This window comes from Mixophyes fleayi, chromosome 9, assembly GCF_038048845.1.
Source record: "Mixophyes fleayi isolate aMixFle1 chromosome 9, aMixFle1.hap1, whole genome shotgun sequence".
Lineage (NCBI taxonomy): Eukaryota > Metazoa > Chordata > Amphibia > Anura > Limnodynastidae > Mixophyes > Mixophyes fleayi.
In genome coordinates, this window is record NC_134410.1 from 18,348,269 (window position 1) to 18,368,336 (window position 20,068).

Sequence of the window (20,068 nt, forward strand, 5' to 3'; positions counted from 1 at the left end):
CCTGAGGGTCCCACCACTAACCTCCAGGTCCCATAGCAGAATACTGTCACTGATTTGCATATAGTCTAGTGTTAAAGGATTAATATTTCTAATAGACTGTTATGATAATAATAGTATAAAGATATAAGTACTAATGAAATGTAAAAAACTAAAGTCTGTCAATTTTTTATATTTTAGCTGTTTTCAACTTGAATACTCGGAATATCAGTACTTTTCCTATTGGTAAGAAAATTTTGTTGAAATTTTTATACAACATAAACGTTTGCAGTATTCATAGGTATCCACATTAAATTTCACTTCTTGTGCTACAAACGTTGACCAGAAGATGTCAGTAACCATCAAAGTAACTACTGGAGACATATTTACTGTACAGATAATCAAAATTGTGGTGCGTGTTTTGCACAAATTGAATTTCACGTCAACGTGGGCCATATCGCAGATTGAGACGTTTCGGCAATACAGCTTTTGAGATCCACTTTTGCTATAGTATTCCAAGGGAACGCACTGTTTTTTTAAATTCGTATTTGTAAATTGTTGAACTTAAAGTCTATGAATAGAGCTGGGACAGTTTGCTATGTGGTATGATTTGTGACAGAATACTTGGAATACTTACTTAAAGCTAAATACCGCCAACTAAACAGAGCAGAGGTAAACGGGTGATGTGCCTACTGGTGCTCACGGGAACGAAGGGCTTTGGAAGGGAGGGGAGAACAGGACAAGCCCCCGCGATGTGGCCATGCCCCCATCAAGGTATGGCCACCTCCCACACTACTATTCTCCCAAATGTTGTTACCATGTGTTAGGTTGCCTGGTCAGATAACAAACCTACAGAACTGATAGACAGAGGTCTTTACCTATAGCAGCCAACTTTCCCATAGAGCTATACGCGCTCACAAGTACTCGGGTGCCCCCAGGACTTCACTCCAATGTAGTGTAGGTTCGTTATACAGTACCGCAGCGGCAGGCCAGGAGGCAGCAGAGATGGTAATGGATGGTCAGATGTAAGCCGAGGTTGAGGGTCACTAGCAGGGTAGAAAACTCAGATAACACGCCATAGGTCAGGGTCACACGCAAAACTGCAGATTCCAAGATACGGGCCAAAGGGTCAGGGTCACAGGCAAGCAGACAAGGTCCAAAAACCAGGCAGGGGGTCACAACAGGTAATCAGCGATTCAGGAATCCAGAGCAGGTCAGCAACAGTCCAGTACTGGAACGCTATAACCGGCAGGGAGGCTAAGCCCTTCCTTCCTTAAGTACTGAATGTAGCCAATCATAGCCTAGCTCTGAAATCACCCACAGCCTCAGCCTAAATAATAAATGCACATTAATTTGCTCCCAGTCTAGTGAATTAGCTGCGAACATGCCCGGCTGTCTTGCATTGCCGGGACGCGGCGCTGAAAGAATTGGCGTCCGACCGTTGCCCTAGCAACGGTCGGGCCGGACCTGGAAGTGACTTCCCGGTCGTCAAGGAGATGTCGGGACGCAGGACAGAGCATAGAGCGAGCCGCGGCGGATATGGACACCGCCATGGCTCGTAAATGCAGGAGGCCCAGTGACCCAGCCCAAGGTAGCCCACTATGGGACTGGCCCGGGGGGGCAGATGCCCTCTTGCCACCCCAGCCTAGCCTGTCCAGCCTGCCCCTGTCAACAGGATTATGTGGTATAGATTTAATCTTTATTGAGCGATATGTTTTACTTATCAAAGAAAAATATATCTCATATCACACATTGTACTACAGTCATTAATTGCTCTATTATAATGTTATTAAATATATAAATTACTTCAGTGTTGTCACTGCTTCCTAACACGTTAATAGACTGTAGTAACAGAACGGCTGCTGTCACTGTAAATATGTAGTATTTATGACCTTTGAGTCAAATGTCATAAATGCTGTGATACACAGGTTGTCCACAAGGTGTCAGCCTTGCTGCAAATAGAAACAACATCAGTCCTCATCTACGGCACATTTTTAGTCCAACAAACATAAAGACGCTAAATAATAATCTCAGCTGCATTTTTATGTAGGGCCTGATTATCCAACAGGCTAACAAGGCTGCAGCCTAGGGCACAAAGGTGTTGGGGGAGGGGAGGTGTAAAATTGTGACAGAGAGAGGTATACACTAAAAATACTTTTCAGATATAAGAGAATAGTTGTTCTCCATAGTAAAAATAAAAAAATGAAAGATAAACGTAGTAAACCTTTAATATTGAAGTATTCCGTAATGGATGAAGACAATGAGTCATCCTTGGGTGGGCGCTTGAGGATATGTGAGTAGGAGAGATGAGGATGGTGAAAGGTGCAGATACCACAGTCACTTTACTTTCCTTAAGGAATCAGACTACCCATGTAAAACAGAATACAGAGGGCTGGTTGTAAAATAGAGCAGGGGTATAATTTGCCTTATCCCTCCATTTACAGGAAGGGGGTCTGCTAACACCAATATGGTTCCATAATAATTCTGTATTATTTTGGTCATTTAAACCCCTTGGCCATGCAGTGCCTTCATTAATTATCTTTTTACTTTTAGCCTTCACCAATTCTCAGCCTCATGTGTCAGCCCCATCTGGACCCAAAGTTGGATTGGACACCTTCTCAGGGGTCAACCCGTGCCCTGAAGAGTGCCCCAATGGTGAGTCTCAGTCTCAGGACATTCCAAAAATTTCTGGAGAACTCCGGTTGGGATTTGGTGTCAAAATATTATTGGAGTCATGAAGGCAAAAAAGGAATAAACTGTGCAGTTGTGAGGATTTAATTGTGCAAGAGTCTAGTAAATCACAGAATGATTCAGCTTGTTCAAAGGTGTAATTACCATAGTAGCAGAGTGTGCAGCTGTCACGGGGCCCGCAGGTAGTACCGAGCCCATCCCCGGGTCCCCTGTTAAAGACCCATGGGTACATGTGTTTGTTTGACCCTTGGCCAGTACACGGGGTCTATCAAAAAAGTTGCTATGCAGCCACATATTAGCAATGAACTCCTAGTCTACTGTAAGAAAATATTTACTCTATTTCAGTGGATTCCAAACTTTTTCAGTTCAAAGCACCCTTAGGGCCTCCATAATTTTTTCAAGGCACCCCTAAGCCAAAATAATTACCACGTAGTCCCCCACCTTGCTTACCACTGGCCCTGGCCGAGGCACCCTTGTTAGATCGCCGAGGCACCCCAGGGAGCCTGGGCGCACAGTTTGGGGACCACTGCTCTATATAATATATCTTCATTTTACCTATAAATCAGCCACAATAATTTGCACGTCATTTAAAAAAACTTAAATGAGTAGAGATCATAAGTAATCATAAAGCGGGTTATTCATTTTTGATCTTGTGTTGATTATTACACTAATCAGAGATGGGTGTTAATGAATGCAACAATGTATCAGCATTAGAGTGCTGTGTAGGTTTACTGATGATAACAAAGCAGTTGGAGCGGACTGCGGTGTAATCAATGTAGACTTGCATAGGTCTTAGTCACAAATATCCAGCACATTTATTAGGCTTAGGGTGTTTGAGGGGGTATATAGTAAATTCCATCTTCTTGTGGCTTCAAAAAGTCACTGAGCTGTAATTAGCTCCAGATTAAGAGTCTCATAGGCCTGAAACTGAACACACTGGTAGGTTAATTGGCTGCTAACAAATTGATCCTAGTCTGTGTGTCTGTTTGTCTGTCTGTCTGTGTGTCTCTGATTGTGTGTCTCTGTCTGTGTGTCTGTCTCTGTCTGTCTGTGTGTGTGTATGTTAGGGAATTTATACTGTAAGCCCCAGTGGGACAGGGACTGATGTGAGTTAGTTTTCTGTACAGCGCTGCGGAATTTGTGGTGCTATATAAATAAATGGTAATAATATTAATAATAATCCATCCTCACCATAGACCGATGGATATTATTCTCCCCCTACTTTGCTATGGTATACTATACCTCCAGCTTAGACAATCTGTGCTCACCAGCTGTTGTAGAACTACAAGTCTCACCATTTCCCTGCCAGCCAAAATGCTGAGAGTTGTTTCCACAACAGTTGGACAGCTATAGGTTACGGACCCTTGTTGCAAATCATGGATTAATATCCCTATAATTTATTAGATAATTTTCACATCCCAAGCAATAAATAACCTCTTCAGCTAATTGTACAAGAATTTCTTCATCTATCTACCAGATATCTCCTGCTCAGTGCTGTGTTTTATTTTTTGCCTCAAAGCCCTGCAGAAAATGACTGCAGGATCTTACAGGTTCATTAGGTGTTGCAGCTCCGCTGACGTTAAAGCTGATCATTTGTCTATAGGAATGTGGCACAATAAAGCTGTTTCCCACGGCGTTAAAAAAAAAAAACACATTGATAGAAACCTCCTTCGAGAGGGATAAAATATATGTTAACATCAATACATAAATATATATTTGTTTTTCAGGTATTGGGGTAAATCCTCCATGTGTTTGTGGGATTTCAGTCTTTAAAGGTGAGTAAACAAGCAAAAAAGTTAAAGTTGGACTGGGAGTATTGTAGAATTGTAGTAATGAATTGTAGAACTTAACACTAAGTTGGTGGATAACCCATACTTGCCGACTTTTTAAAACTCGCCTACGGGAGATCCCGGAGGAGAGGTCACTCCCCCTGCTAGGAAATGCCAAAATGTATTTGAGGCATTTCATGGCTGGGTACGGGGCTTAATGACACAAAATCGCGTCATTAAGCCCCACCACCAACATGTCTGGGAGGATGCCTACTCTTCAGGGAGTCTGGGAGGGCTCCCTGAAATTCTGGAGCCTTCTGGAAATTCTGGGAGAGTAAGTCAAATATTGAACCTACAGTAAGAATAACTGATCTATTCATAACACAGTACAGCAAATGAGTAATTTTTTTTATCTTCAATAGTGCGTAGTTTAACTGTTTCTGCTTAATCCACTAGGACCATCAGCCTGAAGTTATCCTCATTAAATCATATGAACACAACAGGCGGTGAGCAGGTGAGTTTTTAGTACTGCATAATTCATGAGTAATATGATTATTTGTATAGTGTAAAATATATATTTATTTGTATCTCTCACTAAAATACATAATAATGAAAAAGAGCAATCTATTTCACTGTGGTGCCAACTTCGGTCCATGGCCATTTTAATTAAAGCAGCATTTGTCTTGGGCCCACAAAAAAAGGAGGTCCCTGTCAGGCTCAGTAATGGAGCCAGGATGGGGAGGTCATAAAACTGCTTCTATCTCAACCCTCTGGTGAAAAGAGGCCCTTTTGTTTCAAATAGAGGAGTCTCCTCTTTCAAATGAGTTGCTTGGCCAAGGTGAACCAAGGGGTCATTTAAAAAAACCAAAACATATTGTTTACTTTAAATTAGTTGAACCTATTATAATAATGATCAGTTTCAGAGCAGCCGCTACTGGACCTGGAAGGGGAGGGGACGGGCAATGCCAGTTTGCCCACCTGAGGACTCCACTCTGCTTTCAGAAGAGGCCTCTTCTGAATATGTGCCAGTTCAAAGCATCCGCAGTGTAGGCCGGGCATCTCTGCTCATGTGACAGACCTGAGCATGCTCAGAAGTTGCTAACACTATGCTCTTCGGAGAGCAGAACGAGGGCCCGGGAGACTGGACCCTCCCCAATATTTTGCTATGGGTCTCGGCTAACCCTTACAAATTTTGCTTTTTGGACAGTAAAAGATTTTCTTTGTATCTAAATAGCCGGTCTATGTATTTTTCATTCGTACTTTACAGTTCTCTTGTTCAGAATCAAACTATATCTGGTAACCTCTGTGCTTCTATTGCAGGTTCTACTCAGAACACGTCTGGATGGGCCAACACTAGACTATATATAGATACACTTGGTGACCTCACTCCCTGTACACAGGGGCTCTTCTTCATACTTGATTTTTTGTATTTAAATAAACCTGTTCTCTTGTGTGCCTGTCACTGTTTCATGTAATTAATCACTTCATATAAAATTGTGAGTAAAACCGCTGTCAGATTCCTCTGTCATTGTCCAGGAATTTTAACAAAAACGAAAAATAGAACATGCAGTATCATTGGATTGTTTGTGTTACAATAAAACGTCAGTATTGTGCAACCACAGAGAGAAGTGTACATTTACACTTTTGCAGGTACTAGTTCCCCTTAGGGTAGGTAGACATGATCATTTTAACCCTACAATTTCAGGTGCTTTTCATTACTGACTCATTCATGGTGATAAACCTGAAACTAACTGTGAAATGTGGAAAACCTATTGTCCATATAAAAGACATTAGATAGACCACAACACTAAGCTTTTCTCTGTCCAGTGGCGCACGCAGGGGGGGTTTCTGGGTGTCCAGAAACCGCTCCCCTCCGCTAAAAAGGTGCTCTACATAGTGGCACTGTACTATACAGCAGCCATGGCGCTGTCAAAGAAGCGTCTGCAGCGGTGCTGTACTGTTTACAGCACCGCCGCGGACGCTTCTTTGACAGCGCCGCGGCTGCTGTATAGTACAGTGCTGCCGAAACTGAGCTGCAGCTGTCAATTGCACCCCTGCTGTCAATGTTCTTCCCCTACTAAAGGTTCTTTACCGTTTTTGACCAAAGCTGCATAACATTTTTCTGAGAGCCAGCATAAGGACCCATAGTTACATTTTTAATTAAAAAATCAAATTCTCTTTTAATCACTTCATTATTGGTTACAAGATACATATAATATTTTATTAATATACAACTGATGGTCAAAAGTCACTGAGCAACACAAATGTTAAAAAATAATCTAAACTTATGAACCTCACTATTCCTGATAAAGTTATTAGAGTGAAACGCGTAGAGTCCTGTATCACTGTTTCATTTATTCTCTCCACAGTGCCCAAACGCCTAACAGGGTTCCAAAGGGATTTTAAGACTCTTCATTTATTATTATCTTTTATTTATAATAAACCACAAGGTTTCCACAGAACCGTACATTCAACAAAATTACATCAGGACATACAGATAAGAACAGTGGGTACAGATCAGCAGAATAATAAATGCATGGATGCAATTAACAGAACAAATAGCATGATATACAGAAACAATTCAGCAGATGTTAAAACAGGGACATAGAGGAGGACAAAGTGTGGGCAGACATGAGACACATGAGTACAGGCTTGAGACATAAAAAACAGACTTGAGACAGGGGGAACAGACTTGAGACAGGGGGAACAGACTTGAGACAGGGGGAACAGACTTGAGACAGAGGGTACAGACTTGAGACAGAGGGTACAGACTTGAGACAGAGGGTACAGACTTGAGACAGAGGGTACAGACTTGAGACAGAGGGTACAGACTTGAGACAGAGGGAACAGACTTGAGACAGAGGGAACAGACATGAGACAGAGGGAACAGACTTGAGACAGAGGAGACAAAGGAGCAAATGGGAACAATAGGCATAGTGGGGGTCACGATGGTGCAGAGTTCTGCAAGATACTGGTCCCGTGATGTAAAGAGACTAGATGGGGCCATGGTGGTGCAGAAGCCTAGGTGATACAGAGTCCTGGAGGGTCCAGATCGTGCAGAGGACTATTTAGGCAACATCAAGGATTGTGCAGGAACGGAGAAGGTGCCGTGATGGTGCCTGGACATAGGAAGTGTAGAAATCTGGATGGTGACAAGAAAGCTATGACAGTGGCAATGTAATCAGTAATTCAATAGGTTGCAAAACAACAGCAAGGCAACACTATGGCAAAGCAAGGTTTTGGAAGAGTAGTACAAAGGCAAAGGCAGTGTAGTGTGTATGGGGGAATTAGTTGCAGGAGAGCAGTGAATGGGCAGGAATGAAGTGGTGAGAAAGAAGAGATGAGAGAGTTTGTAGAAAGCAGAGGTAGTAAGTGGAAGGGTAGGGGGCATAGAGAGCAGGAGTTGAGCAGCTAGATGGTGATTGAAGCAGAGCAATAAAGAGATAAAATAAAGTTATAATTACCAAGTTACAATGTTCAGAAACAAGAAGTAAGAACAATGGCAGCAGGTGAAGTTAGTTCATAACACTAAGTGTAAACAAAAAACAATACAACCACACCCCAACCTGTTTCCCCATAGAGTGAATGCTAAGATATAGTTGGGATGAATATAAACTAGGTACATCTGTGCTAATTGGACAGCTGATTAAAATAAATTATTGATCTTAGTCAGGTTAGATTAGTGCCATGCCAGAATGCTCTCATAAACTCTGCTTCACTGATCAACAGCCCAACACAGACTATCATCATCAGCTATTTATATAGCGCCACGCACTCCATAGCGCTGTACAGAGACCTCACTCAAATCAGTTATAACATTAGATAAATTCCTGTTATATAATTTAAAAATAAAAAAAATACATAGTTTGCACAGATGTGAAGTTACATTGCCAATATCTGTCCAAATGATCAATCAAAGTTTTTATACATTTTTAACTATTCATAATGAAAGTTATGAGATATTACTGAACCACAAGGTGGCTTCAGGAATCTTCCTAGGATTCATTGTGAGCCTAGCCTGGCTACCACTGAAATGTGTGATTATTAACCTTTAAACATATCAAATATTGATTAATTGTCAAATTCTTACAAGTTCCAGACACTTTATTGGATCTGACCTATACAGGTCAGGAATCCCCTGACATAGCATATTCTTTAAAGTCTGTGAATAAGTTAATCAGCTCACATTGTACGTCCTGGTAATTTCTATTTGACTAGGTAGCATAGTATGTGATATGTAGTAGCATTCCCTTTTCACAGCTGCAAGATGGTGCAGAGTGGGATTTAAATTCAAGTAACAGTGGAAATTCCGGAGGGGGTTCCCACCTAAGGACTAAATAAGTTTAAGTTGAACCAAGCCTAAAAATAATAGGTGTAGTCACATGACTATTAAAACAGATCTCTTGACTCAGAAAAGTCTGAAGTTGCTCTCTGAAAGATCCCATATTTTGTTGAAGTTTCTATCTGCAGTTTTGAAGATAGAAAATTAACTGTGTTTCTGTTATCATCTAGTTGTCTACTATACGTGGTAATATGCAGTACAGTTCAGTCCCTCTTGAGAGAAATGACTTACATGTTGGTGTGTATCACTGTCGTTATTAATCCATTGCTTATATTAAGACCGCAGGCAAAGCGTCCTGAGCATAATTATGGGTGTGACAACAGATTGTTACAAACAGCACCAGGGAGAACTCTGAGTTTTTCACAGATGTCTGATCATATGCAGTCTTGTATAGACATAGACGATAGCTACAGACACTGCAACTTGTATTATGTTAACCAAAAAGTCAATTTCAAATGAAGCTCTGTATCCTAAAAGGTCATACTCTTAAGCATTGTTAAATGGCACCTGTAGGATTTGATAGCTTTTATTTAGGAGGACATTAAAGAGGGGTGTATGGCGTTAAACCCTGTCTAGGTGACATCCGTTATCAGAAACACTTGCCCTTCTTCGCCCCAATGTATGAAGGAAGTGTGGGGGTGAAATGAGTTTTCTTCACAGGCCTTTTCCCCTTTTCTACGAACGAAAGGGAATGGGGCACATTTCTATCAGCTGATTAACAATATGCATTTATGGGCCCATAAACAAGGTGATCTAGTTGCTGGGCCTCGCTGCCCCTCGTCCGGATCTCTGTCAGATTTGACCATAGGCTTTCATACCTGTAGGTTACGCAGTGAAGCATAGCCAGAAACCAGGTTTCTGAATTGACAAGCAGATTGAGAGAGTTTGAATTAAATCAACCATGGATGGATGGATGGGAATTTGGTGCAAGCAGACCTAGGGGGTAAATGTATCAAGCTGAGAGTTTTACAGCGGGTTTGAAAAGTGGAGATGTTGCCTATAGCAGCCAATCAGATTCTAGCTATCATTATGTAGAATGTACTAAATAAATGGGGGGTTTCCTAGTGCCTGGAAGCAGCTAACAGTAGTGCACACAGCATTGCCCAAATATATTATGGGGATATGAAGAGTTGGAGAGCAGCCAAGCACTGTCTAAAATTATAGCTACACCCCCATGCACGCTGGTGACGCCGACTGGTGTTGTGGTGCGGAAACTTCCCTCTACAAATCCTGCGTTTGCCCCTGGAAAACTCTCAGCTTGATACATTTACCCCCTAGTGTTACAGAGAGTATAGATAAAAGGAGAGATGTGGATAAGTTTGGAAGAGTTGGAAGTACATAGCGGATGGGTAACATTAGGATAAAGAGAGCAGTGTGAGCAGATTAAGAGAATTGAGCGAGAGGTGGGACTGGGTGTGATGTTGCCAGCATCCATGAGAAGGAGCCGAGGACATGGGATGGGGGGTTGTGAATTTGAGATATGTTACTGCTTGTGCTGTGAATGTGGTGGGTTTAGAAATCAGAGCAGCCCATGGGGTAAATGTATCAAGCCGAGAGTTTAACTGCGGGTTTGAAAAGTAGAGGTGTTGCCTATAGCAACCAATCAGATTCTAGCTATCATTTTGTAGAATGTACTTAATAACGGATAGCTAGAATCTCAGCTTGATACATTTACCCCCATGAGTGTGAGGTAGGAAGCAGTAACGAAGAGATAGTGAGAGAAGAGGGAGAGATTGGATGCTGGGGGAGAAGAAACATTTGTAGCGGAGGGTATAGGAAAGGAATAAGAGACACAAATAATATATATTTATATATAAAGTAGATGCACTGTGGTGAAGAGTGGTAGAGGTTAATATGAGTCAGTTGGGGGAAGCAGTTGAGACAGGTAGTGAAAGACAGTGGAATGCAATAGTCTCATTACACTGTTTGTATGTGTAAATCAGGAAGAATTATATAGCAGTTATATACATAAGGATACAGATTAAGGCATTTAAGCCCAGCATGGCTATATTGTAATTGTGTATTCATCTCTTTTGACAACTGTCTGCCAGGTACATTGTAGCACTGGAGGTTGACTGTATACACAGAGCAGCCACCTGAAAAGCTAATGAGTCAAAATCCATCTTATTATATATATGTTAAAATCATTGACGGAAACAGCTGTATTGTGGCAGCATTTTCAAGTCTATTTATCCGTATGGTGACCTGACTCTTATTCCCATCACTTTGTATGTGCTTTATAAACATGGGCATGGATGCATTGTCCTCTAGTCACTGGGCAGCTGTGCCAAACAACCTGATCTGAAACGGTTGGATGGGACGTCCGCGCTTCTCTCAGGCGATGGAGCAATACATGCACCGATGTGCGTCTCTGGCTGACTACATTACTGCAAGGCCTATCTTCCTCTTCTTATCACAGCTCTGTGATTTACCTCAGGCCTGAGGGCACAGATACTGTTGCAGGGAAATAATGACGGATTTGCAGCCAGAATGACCGGTTTGGCGATTGCTGTACATTTAAATAACTGTCATTAAATGAGCTGGTTTAGGCTTGGTTTATCTCTTCCAAGGAACACAAAAATAGCCTAACACTAAACACCTGGCGATCACAGGTGTGACTACTGACTGTGCTGCCTAAAGTGGAAATTGAAGCCGTTCTCCTCTCGCAATTGATACAGGTGACATAAATATGAATATTTGCCTTAGAGTACTGTGCACCATAGAAGTATTGATAGCATCATGATTAGGTGTAACAGCAATGTATAACCCACAAATGATTTAGTAGCACTCGGAAATAATCTAAGACAGCTGCCTCAGCCTTAGTGATGGGCATGCCCCGGCTATAACATTGTGCATATGAATTACATATGAGTGTTATGTATAAACATGTAACCGTAACACCATTCACATTGCTATAATTATTCAGTGGTAATAGAGGAGAAACAAGAATCTGAGTGAAACTGCTGCAACTGTAAGTAATAATAATAATAATAATAATAATAATAATAAAAGGGGAAGGTCCGCAACACAATTTATCTAATTGTTCATTTTTTGCATCCCAAAAGCATATGAAACACTTTATAAGGTTACATAAAGTCTCCTCTCCTGGAACAACCGGGAGACTCCTGAATTTCAGTGGGCGGCACACAGGGCTGGATGAAGCGATTCTCAGTATTTCTATAATAGCTGACACAGTTGTTCCATGGAACACCAACGTGTCTCTCCAGGTCTTACACACAGCACTTTTTTAAATTTGCTGCACATCCCACAATGCAGGGAATAAATTAGTGGCATTGCTAGTTTATTTGCTCATTTATTTCACTGTGAGCTATGCGGGAAATGTAAAAAGGGATTTGCATTATATTCACTCAATAAACTGAGTTTTCAAGGGGGTTCTGGGTGTTTTGGTTCATTCTTTCTATAGGCCGATCGTACAACAGCGCGTGTTCGAACAAAATCGAAAAAACGATCAGAACCACTGTTATCTAATTTTGTTATATGGCTCGTATACATTGCCTTGTTCTGTACGTTGCAGTTGATTTAATGGCCAAACAAACACCTTGGGGTGGAGATGTTGCCTATAGCAATCAATCAGATTCAGATTTGTAGAATGTACTAAATAAATGATAACTAGAATTTGATTGGTTGCTATAGGCAACATCTCCACTTTTTCAAACTCGCAGTTTAGTAAATATACCCCCTTGAGTTTTCCTTCATTCAGTGTACCAGATTTGTGGCTTTCAACTTTATTATCTTAAACTAATACATGAACCAAACAGTGTATGGCCATTCGGCACTAACCACTGGTTTCAGGAAATACTCCTTTATGATTGGCCGGTGCTAAATCTGGCGTCAGAGTGACTACACCCCTTCTGCGCTCACAATGACGTGCCCACAAAAAGCAGGTCAAGGGATCTCCCTTATAAAGGGACCAAGAGCCACGTTGCTTCGGAAGTGGGCAGTGACCTGCCGCCGCTAATCAGTAATAGCGCTGTATGTATTAGCTGCTGATTGCAAAAACTTTTCCACCGACTGTACCTGGTCTGCACCATCGAGCCCCTGACACCTACCTCTGAAGAGAAGAAACTAAATATAAAGAACAACAAAGAGGCACCGGCGACAGCCTACTGGAGGGAGGGAATTTGTGCAGAAAAAGTGGCTCAGCAGCTGCTAGGGAGGAATATATAGTGCAGCCAAAGGACCTCCCCTGGATCATATTGGCTGGAGTATGCAATGGACTTAATCCCTAATAGGTAAGTGAATGACTCTGGCACAAACAAATGAGTTTAAGTGCGCTTGGCTCATTGGCCTTCCATGTCATAATATATCAGCCAATTTTTAAACCCCTTTGAATGTATATGTGTGTCTGTGTGTGTGTGTGTGTGTGTGTGTGTGTGTGTGTGTGTATGTGTGTGAGTGTGCGTGAGTGTGTGTGTTCGTGTGTCCGTGTGTGTTTGTGTGTGTGTGTGTGTATGTGTGTGTATGTGTGTGCTAGTTATGTCCTCTCCTAGAATATCCCTGTAGTATACAATACAGTATTGGGAGCGCAGACACATTAGCTGTAATTACAAGGGCTTTTCAGTGCTGTAGAGTTAGTTTAACACAAGAATAACTTTTCATCGGGACTTTAAAAGATGTTACACATGTTGCATAATTAATCTTCAACTGGACAGTATTCTCAAAGCATATAATCAGTCATAAAACATAATTCATATTTAATAACACTTCTATCATGAGGTTTAATCAATAGGGCAATAAAATGTAAGCACCTGTTAATATGGAAACATAAGCTTCCGTCATCATTTATCATTAACATCATCTATACATACACCCGCTCACACTATACATTAAAATACTGCGCTCACACATACACTATATATTAAAATACTGCGCTCACACATACACTATATATTAAAATACTGCGCTCACACATACACTATATATTAAAATACTGCGCTCACACACACTATATATTAAAATACTGCGCACACACACACTATATATTAAAATACTGCGCCCTCACAGACACTATATATTAAAAAATACTGCGCCCTCACAGACACTATATATTAAAATACTGTGCCCACACACACACACACAGACTAGGGTCAATTTAATAGCAGCCTATTAACCCACGCAAACACATACAAGCTCCACGCAGATAAGACCATGGTCGGGAATTGAACTCATGACCCCAGTGCTGTGAGGCAGAAGTGCTAACCACTGAGCCACCATGCTGATTTTTCCCAGTGCATGTGAGAGAATGATAGTTACGGACATAAAATTAAGTTTGTAAGATAGTCAATGTGAACCCAGAATGTTTCTGTACATATACTGGAGTCCTCTTCTGAGATATTTGGGTGTCTCTCTTATGAACCTCAGGGTGGTATCACACACAAACACTTTTCACTTTATATTTAAAGCGCAAAGTCATTCTGAGGGGATGTCACACAAGTATGTTCAGCTCTCTATTTTTAAAAAGTGTTTCAGTAAAACATTCCCACCAGGTGAAATACATTACATGCAAGAAGACCTTGTCACACATAGGGCCTGATTTAGAGGAAAATGCAAGAGGTATCGTAACTTACAATTTTAAAAGTTGCATCCAAGTTTATAGGTATGTACGCCGTATTCAGAGTGGAAGATGTGTCCAGGTCTGAATGACCACCAGATAAGGCCGCTTGATAACAGATACACCCCACTTACGTCAAACTTGCAAACGTGTACAAGAAAAACATTTCTTTTATATGTTATAAGTGCAATTGCTATTAAGCATCATTTAAACTTGAATAACCTAGCTAATCCAGCAAGAACAATTTCCTGACACGCGTACATAAAAATAAATGTTTTTATCTTTAATAGTATATTGCCAAGTGACTTCTAGGGGTAAATGTATCAAGCTCTGGCGAGTTTGAAAAGCCAATCAGATTCTAGCTATCATTTATTTAGTAGATTCTACAAAATGATAGTTAGAATCTGATTGGTTGCTATAGGTAACATCTCCAGTTTTCAAACTCGACGGAAAACTCTCAGCTTGATACATTTGCCCCTAGAGTCTCAATAAGCATCTGCAAATAATTTCCAAACGTCTTACAAGAAGTTCGCTAGTTCAGGTGTTCATTATCATCAGCATCATCCACTATTTACACCTACCCCTGACCAAACACAAATAAAACCACCTTTTCAGTTGCATCGTTGCATTGTCCCAGTCTAAATCATGTCAACGTGGTAACACACAAGGACCAGCAGCAACAAAATCACGATAACAATTAGATATGAGCAGTTCTGAGCCTAGAAAAACACACACCAATGGAAGCACTGCTAACAGCCACATGGCCTTTTTAAAATTAATCAGCTCTAATGTCATTAGGAGTAACCACATATTGCTGAAATGATTCCGAAGCCTAGGTGATTTCTATGGGCGTATAACTTTGTATTTATACAGTAGTTAACAGCTTATAAAAAGAACATATTCACATAAAATCATAGACTTAAATGCAAACTATAAATACAATGCAAATAGAAATGTGATGATGTCTCATTGATAAATGATGCTTTTTGCTTCCCGCCCTGATATTTGTTGCCTAATATGTAAATGTATGAGAGCGTTCTTGTGTATGTTTTCTTTGCATAGATTAACCAATGCAGAAGATAGTTGTATTGTGCATTGTGCATCTAAAACTGTAGATGAAGGACTGGTCAGTGTCCTTCATCTATCCTGCACTACACAGAAGCATAGAATGTGCCAAACCACTTTCCTCTTGCATCTAGCTTTATACAGTTCCTGGTGATCTGACATTGATCATCCTGACAAGTCACAACCAAACCTGTGAATGTGCACACACTCAGGCTATTCTCCACACACACTAGATATTTATTCTACTTTATACAGAGGCTCAGCCATAAGTCAGCCTCTCTGACCATCTACAGTTCTCTGCAGGAAGTCCCTGATCGCACCCAAGGAATGTCCATTATGATATAGGTACCAATGCTAATGCCTCACTGTCCATACCTCCAATACTCCATGGTTTTGGGTACCTTGCTCAGATCAACCAGGCAAAAGGATTTGAGGAATATGAAAATGGTGACCTGACTTAATCCTCACCCAATGCCCTTGACTCTCATCTTGACCTGATATCCTACGTAATTGAGAACGTCGATCCTCAACTGAACCCAAAGATGTGCCCACAGGTAAGACGATACTGTTTTTCATTCTTTATAACAAATAATGCTAATGCGGAAAGTTAGTAAGACTTGTACTCATAACTTTTACATTTGGTAAATTTCCAAAAGGCTTCGATTGTTTTGAATGAATATCCAGACAACTAAACTTTCTGAAGGGTGGGTAATTCAACTGTGGGACACTTCAACCAGCCTCGTTTAGCTGACTGATAACATAGAACAATAGCAGGCACTCTGGTACACCACAAATGCTGACACCATAGCATCACAATAACCACGTTAAGCTTATTTTGTAGACACAGAGCAAGAAGTTGTTAAAAATACAATTAAAAACATGAGAAGAGAAATAAGTATGCATTTAATAAGAACAGTACATTCAAATATTTCATTAAAAAATCTTCCAAGTGTCTTATTTTTGGGGGACCTTCCCACTATCCCGGACTGATTCCTAAAGTCTCGGGTTGGCCAGAGATCTATTGATTATGCTGAAGTAGGTAGACCCAAAATTGGCAATTTGAGTCAAATGTCATTTTTTTTTAACATGAGTTGTCTCAAACTGCGTCATCGAGGCCCCTCCCACCCACTTCACTAGGAATTGGGCAGGATGCGGGAGGATGATCTCTTCTCCTGGGAGTCTGGGAGAACTACCTGAAATTTGGGAGTCTTCCGGACCTTCCGAGAAAGTAGGCAAGTATGCAGTATTCTAGGAGGTGTTCCTGTGAGCTTCTCCCATGATGTACCTCTTGTCTGCTCTAAGTAAGGTGATCTTTGCATATTAAAAACAGATCAGTTCTGTAAACTCATTTCAGTAGTTTTATGACTAAATACTACAAGACAAAATGATAGTCATAGACATAAAATAGAGTTTAAGCAGCAATTACGTTAAGATCTGTATACTTCTATCACTGTAGTACAGTTTTCTATTGAGCTATTTTGGTCGCCCTTCCCGGTGGTAGTCACCATTCCGAAACAATTAACACCAACATTGGCTTTATCTACATAAAAATTGCAAAAACTATGAGATCGACATTAACAAAATATAGACTAAGCAACAAATAAACACAGAACATTTCCGAATTGGCTTTGACTCGGCTCCTATCAATTGCTATCAATTGCGACCAAAGCAAATGCCTGCATTTGGAATTGATGTCACTTAACATAGCGACACTAACATTTAATGTTTTAAAGCGTCAATGCCAGTAGCAGCCTCCTTAATAATCCAAAATAAGGGTTAGCGCTACAGTTAGCATTAGGGATAGGAATAGGATTAGCGTTAGGGTTAGGGTTAGGATTACGGTTAGAATTAGGGTAAATATTAGCGTAGGGCGCAGTGTCCTGGCATTGCCGCTTTAAAACCTGAAATATTAGTGTCGCTATGTTAAGTGTTGTCAATACCAAGTGCAGGCATTTTTTTGGTCGCAATTGATAGCCGCCGAATCAAAGCCGGTGCGGAAAATATATTTGTTGGTAAGTCTATATTTTTTTAATGTTGCTCTCATAGTGTTTGCAATTTTTATGTAGCTATAGTCAGTGTTGGTATTTTCGTCATCACTACAACATACCACACCGGCCCTTTACTGCCATGTGCTGTATATACACGAGCAAATGTTTTATCCCTAATCGCCCTACTTTTATATCATGCTATGGGGTCTGTTAATGAATTTCCGAAGAGGTTTTTATCCCGGTAAATCCCAGGATCTCGGAGGATTGCCATGTTTTAAGATAATATGCCTGTTTATTATTAGAGGATAGTAGCAGATATCAGAGATATCTGCTGCTTTCCTGGAATCTTCAGCCATAGATGTATTACCCATAGATGTCTATGGGGACTGCGGAAATGCCGTACTTATCAAGCTACGAAATTGGAGCTTGGCCCCAATAGTTAATGCTATCTGATGACTGCGTTAGCCGTTCTATCCTATGGGAAGAACCAGGGCCATCTTAACAACATTATGGGCCCCCGGACAAAGCAGTGCACCGGTGCACCGGGAACCCTATATATATGTATATGTGTGTGTAAAAAAAAAGTTATATATATATATTTATATATATATATATATCACTTTTTTTTCAAACCCACTCCTTAGGCTACCTTTCAATCGCCCTGCTCTTCGAGTCGAATCCTCTTCTGTTCTTCATCGCTGTTCTCCGCTCCTCCATGCTGTGCCTGCAGTGAATGTCGGGCGTGATGATGTTATCACGCCCGACATTCACTGTGAGCATAGCAAGGAAGAGGGGACCAGGGAGGTCAGGTAACTGCAAAAGGTAAGTTGTTTTTTTTGTTGCTGTTGTTTTTATAGAAATCCTGCCTCGGGCCCTCTTGTCCGCTGGGCCCCCAGGCACCTGCCCATCGTGCCCAGTCGGAAAATGGCCCTGTGAAGAACACCTCAGGAGGGGGATCCTCAGATCCCTCTACGTCAGGCTCCTCCCCTCGTAAACTGTAAAAACACCCATAATTGCAATCACTTTACTATAGACTAATTACAGGTAGAGGCTCCTATTGGAGTCACTGTCCCGGCTGAATAATTTTAAAAAATAGGCAAGTTAAATAATTTCTTATCATTGCAATTAGAAAATATGAAGAAAATACGATTGGTAATATATAGACCCTGCAATCTCTGATGGTATCAAGAGAAAATTATGACAATGGTAATTAGTAATGGTAATTATTTCTATAGGTCTACTTAATTTTTTATTTGTAATTAGCAGTTAAAAGATTAATTTCAAGTAATAGGCTTACAATAGAAACTAAAAGTAAAATGCTAATACAAAGTACTAAGACTTCTCTCTAATAGAGCTCAGGCTCCATCCATGGTCCCATTTGAGCCACATTATAGGGGGGAAATAGAGGTAGGTAACTGTATGGATCAATAGCTTCCTATAGATCTGCATGGTCACAACTCCGTCGGTTGCTCACTCAGTACCAGCACGGAGAAAGCAAGATTGCCTTTAATTTTTAATTGGTTTCTTAAACAAGTTACATTTTTTTAAACTACTCAGCTTGATTTATCTGACTATTAAAGCAATTTTCTTGCATCCAATTATTTGTCCATTCATTACATGTGACTGCTATATCTATTACACAATATTCGAAATTACAAGATACAATAAGTTCCCATCACTCTCCAAGTGACGTGAACCAAATTCCTATGTAATAGGATTTTCTCCAGCAGACCTGTCGCCTTATACACCCACCTGAACTTATAATACCTCTGACATCTCTATGGCTAATACACAGAATATTCCTCAACACTTTGACGTTAATTTCATATGGTATAAAAAGTGAGTTACAAGGTAATGAGAGGGTGGGAAGCCCAAGCTGTGAGGGTAATCCTGTGACGTAGCAAAACCAGATCCTATATGACAGAGGAGATACAGGCAGTCATCCATCTACACAAACATAGTAATACTGTATGTGTGAGCGCTGACATTACTTACTCACCAGCCATGAGGAGTATCCAACACCATGTGCAGCGTTCCACCAGGGGCTTTGTGTGTCGTGTGTTACACTAATTAGGCTTGGCCCTATGCATAAAAACAGAGGGAACAACATAAATATCATGGGCCTGATTCATTAAGGAACTTAAATTAAGAAGTTTCTTATTTAAGTCTCCTGGACAAAACCATGTTGCAATGCAAGGGGTGCAAATTAGTATTCTGTTTTGCACATAAGTTAAATACTGACTGTTTTTTCATGTAGCACACATATATCAACTTTAAATTTCAGTGTACAAATAAGCTATCAAGTGTGTGTGCTACATGACAAAACAGTCAGTATTTAACTTATGTGCAAAACAGAAAACTAATTTTCACCCATTGTATTGTAACATGGTTTTGTCCAGGAGACTTAAATAAGAAACTTCTTAATTTAAGTTCCTTAATGAATCAGGCCCCATATGTTTAAAAAATGGAAAAAAAGATTTGTCGTGGGCAATAATTTAAATGCAGAAATCAGTATATGTTTCAAACAGGCAGCTGCGTTGGCGATGACCCTCCCCCATGAACTTCCCTTTCATCAACACAGTGGGTCATTAAGGAGAGCAAAGCATAAAAAAGAAGTAACTTTGCACCTGGGCAAAACCATGTTGCATTGGAGGGGGGAGGTAAA

At 40.7% G+C, this 20,068-nt stretch overlaps 1 long non-coding RNA gene across 1 annotated transcript; it reads left to right on the plus strand.

Annotated features, from left to right (window-relative positions):
• Positions 1–2,559: 2,559 nt before the first annotated feature.
• On the plus strand, positions 2,560–4,952 carry LOC142101460 (uncharacterized). The gene is made up of 3 exons (XR_012679022.1): positions 2,560–2,631; positions 4,395–4,442; positions 4,893–4,952. It is a non-coding gene; the product is annotated as an uncharacterized LOC142101460 (long non-coding RNA).
• The last annotated feature ends 15,116 nt before the right edge of the window (positions 4,953–20,068 follow it).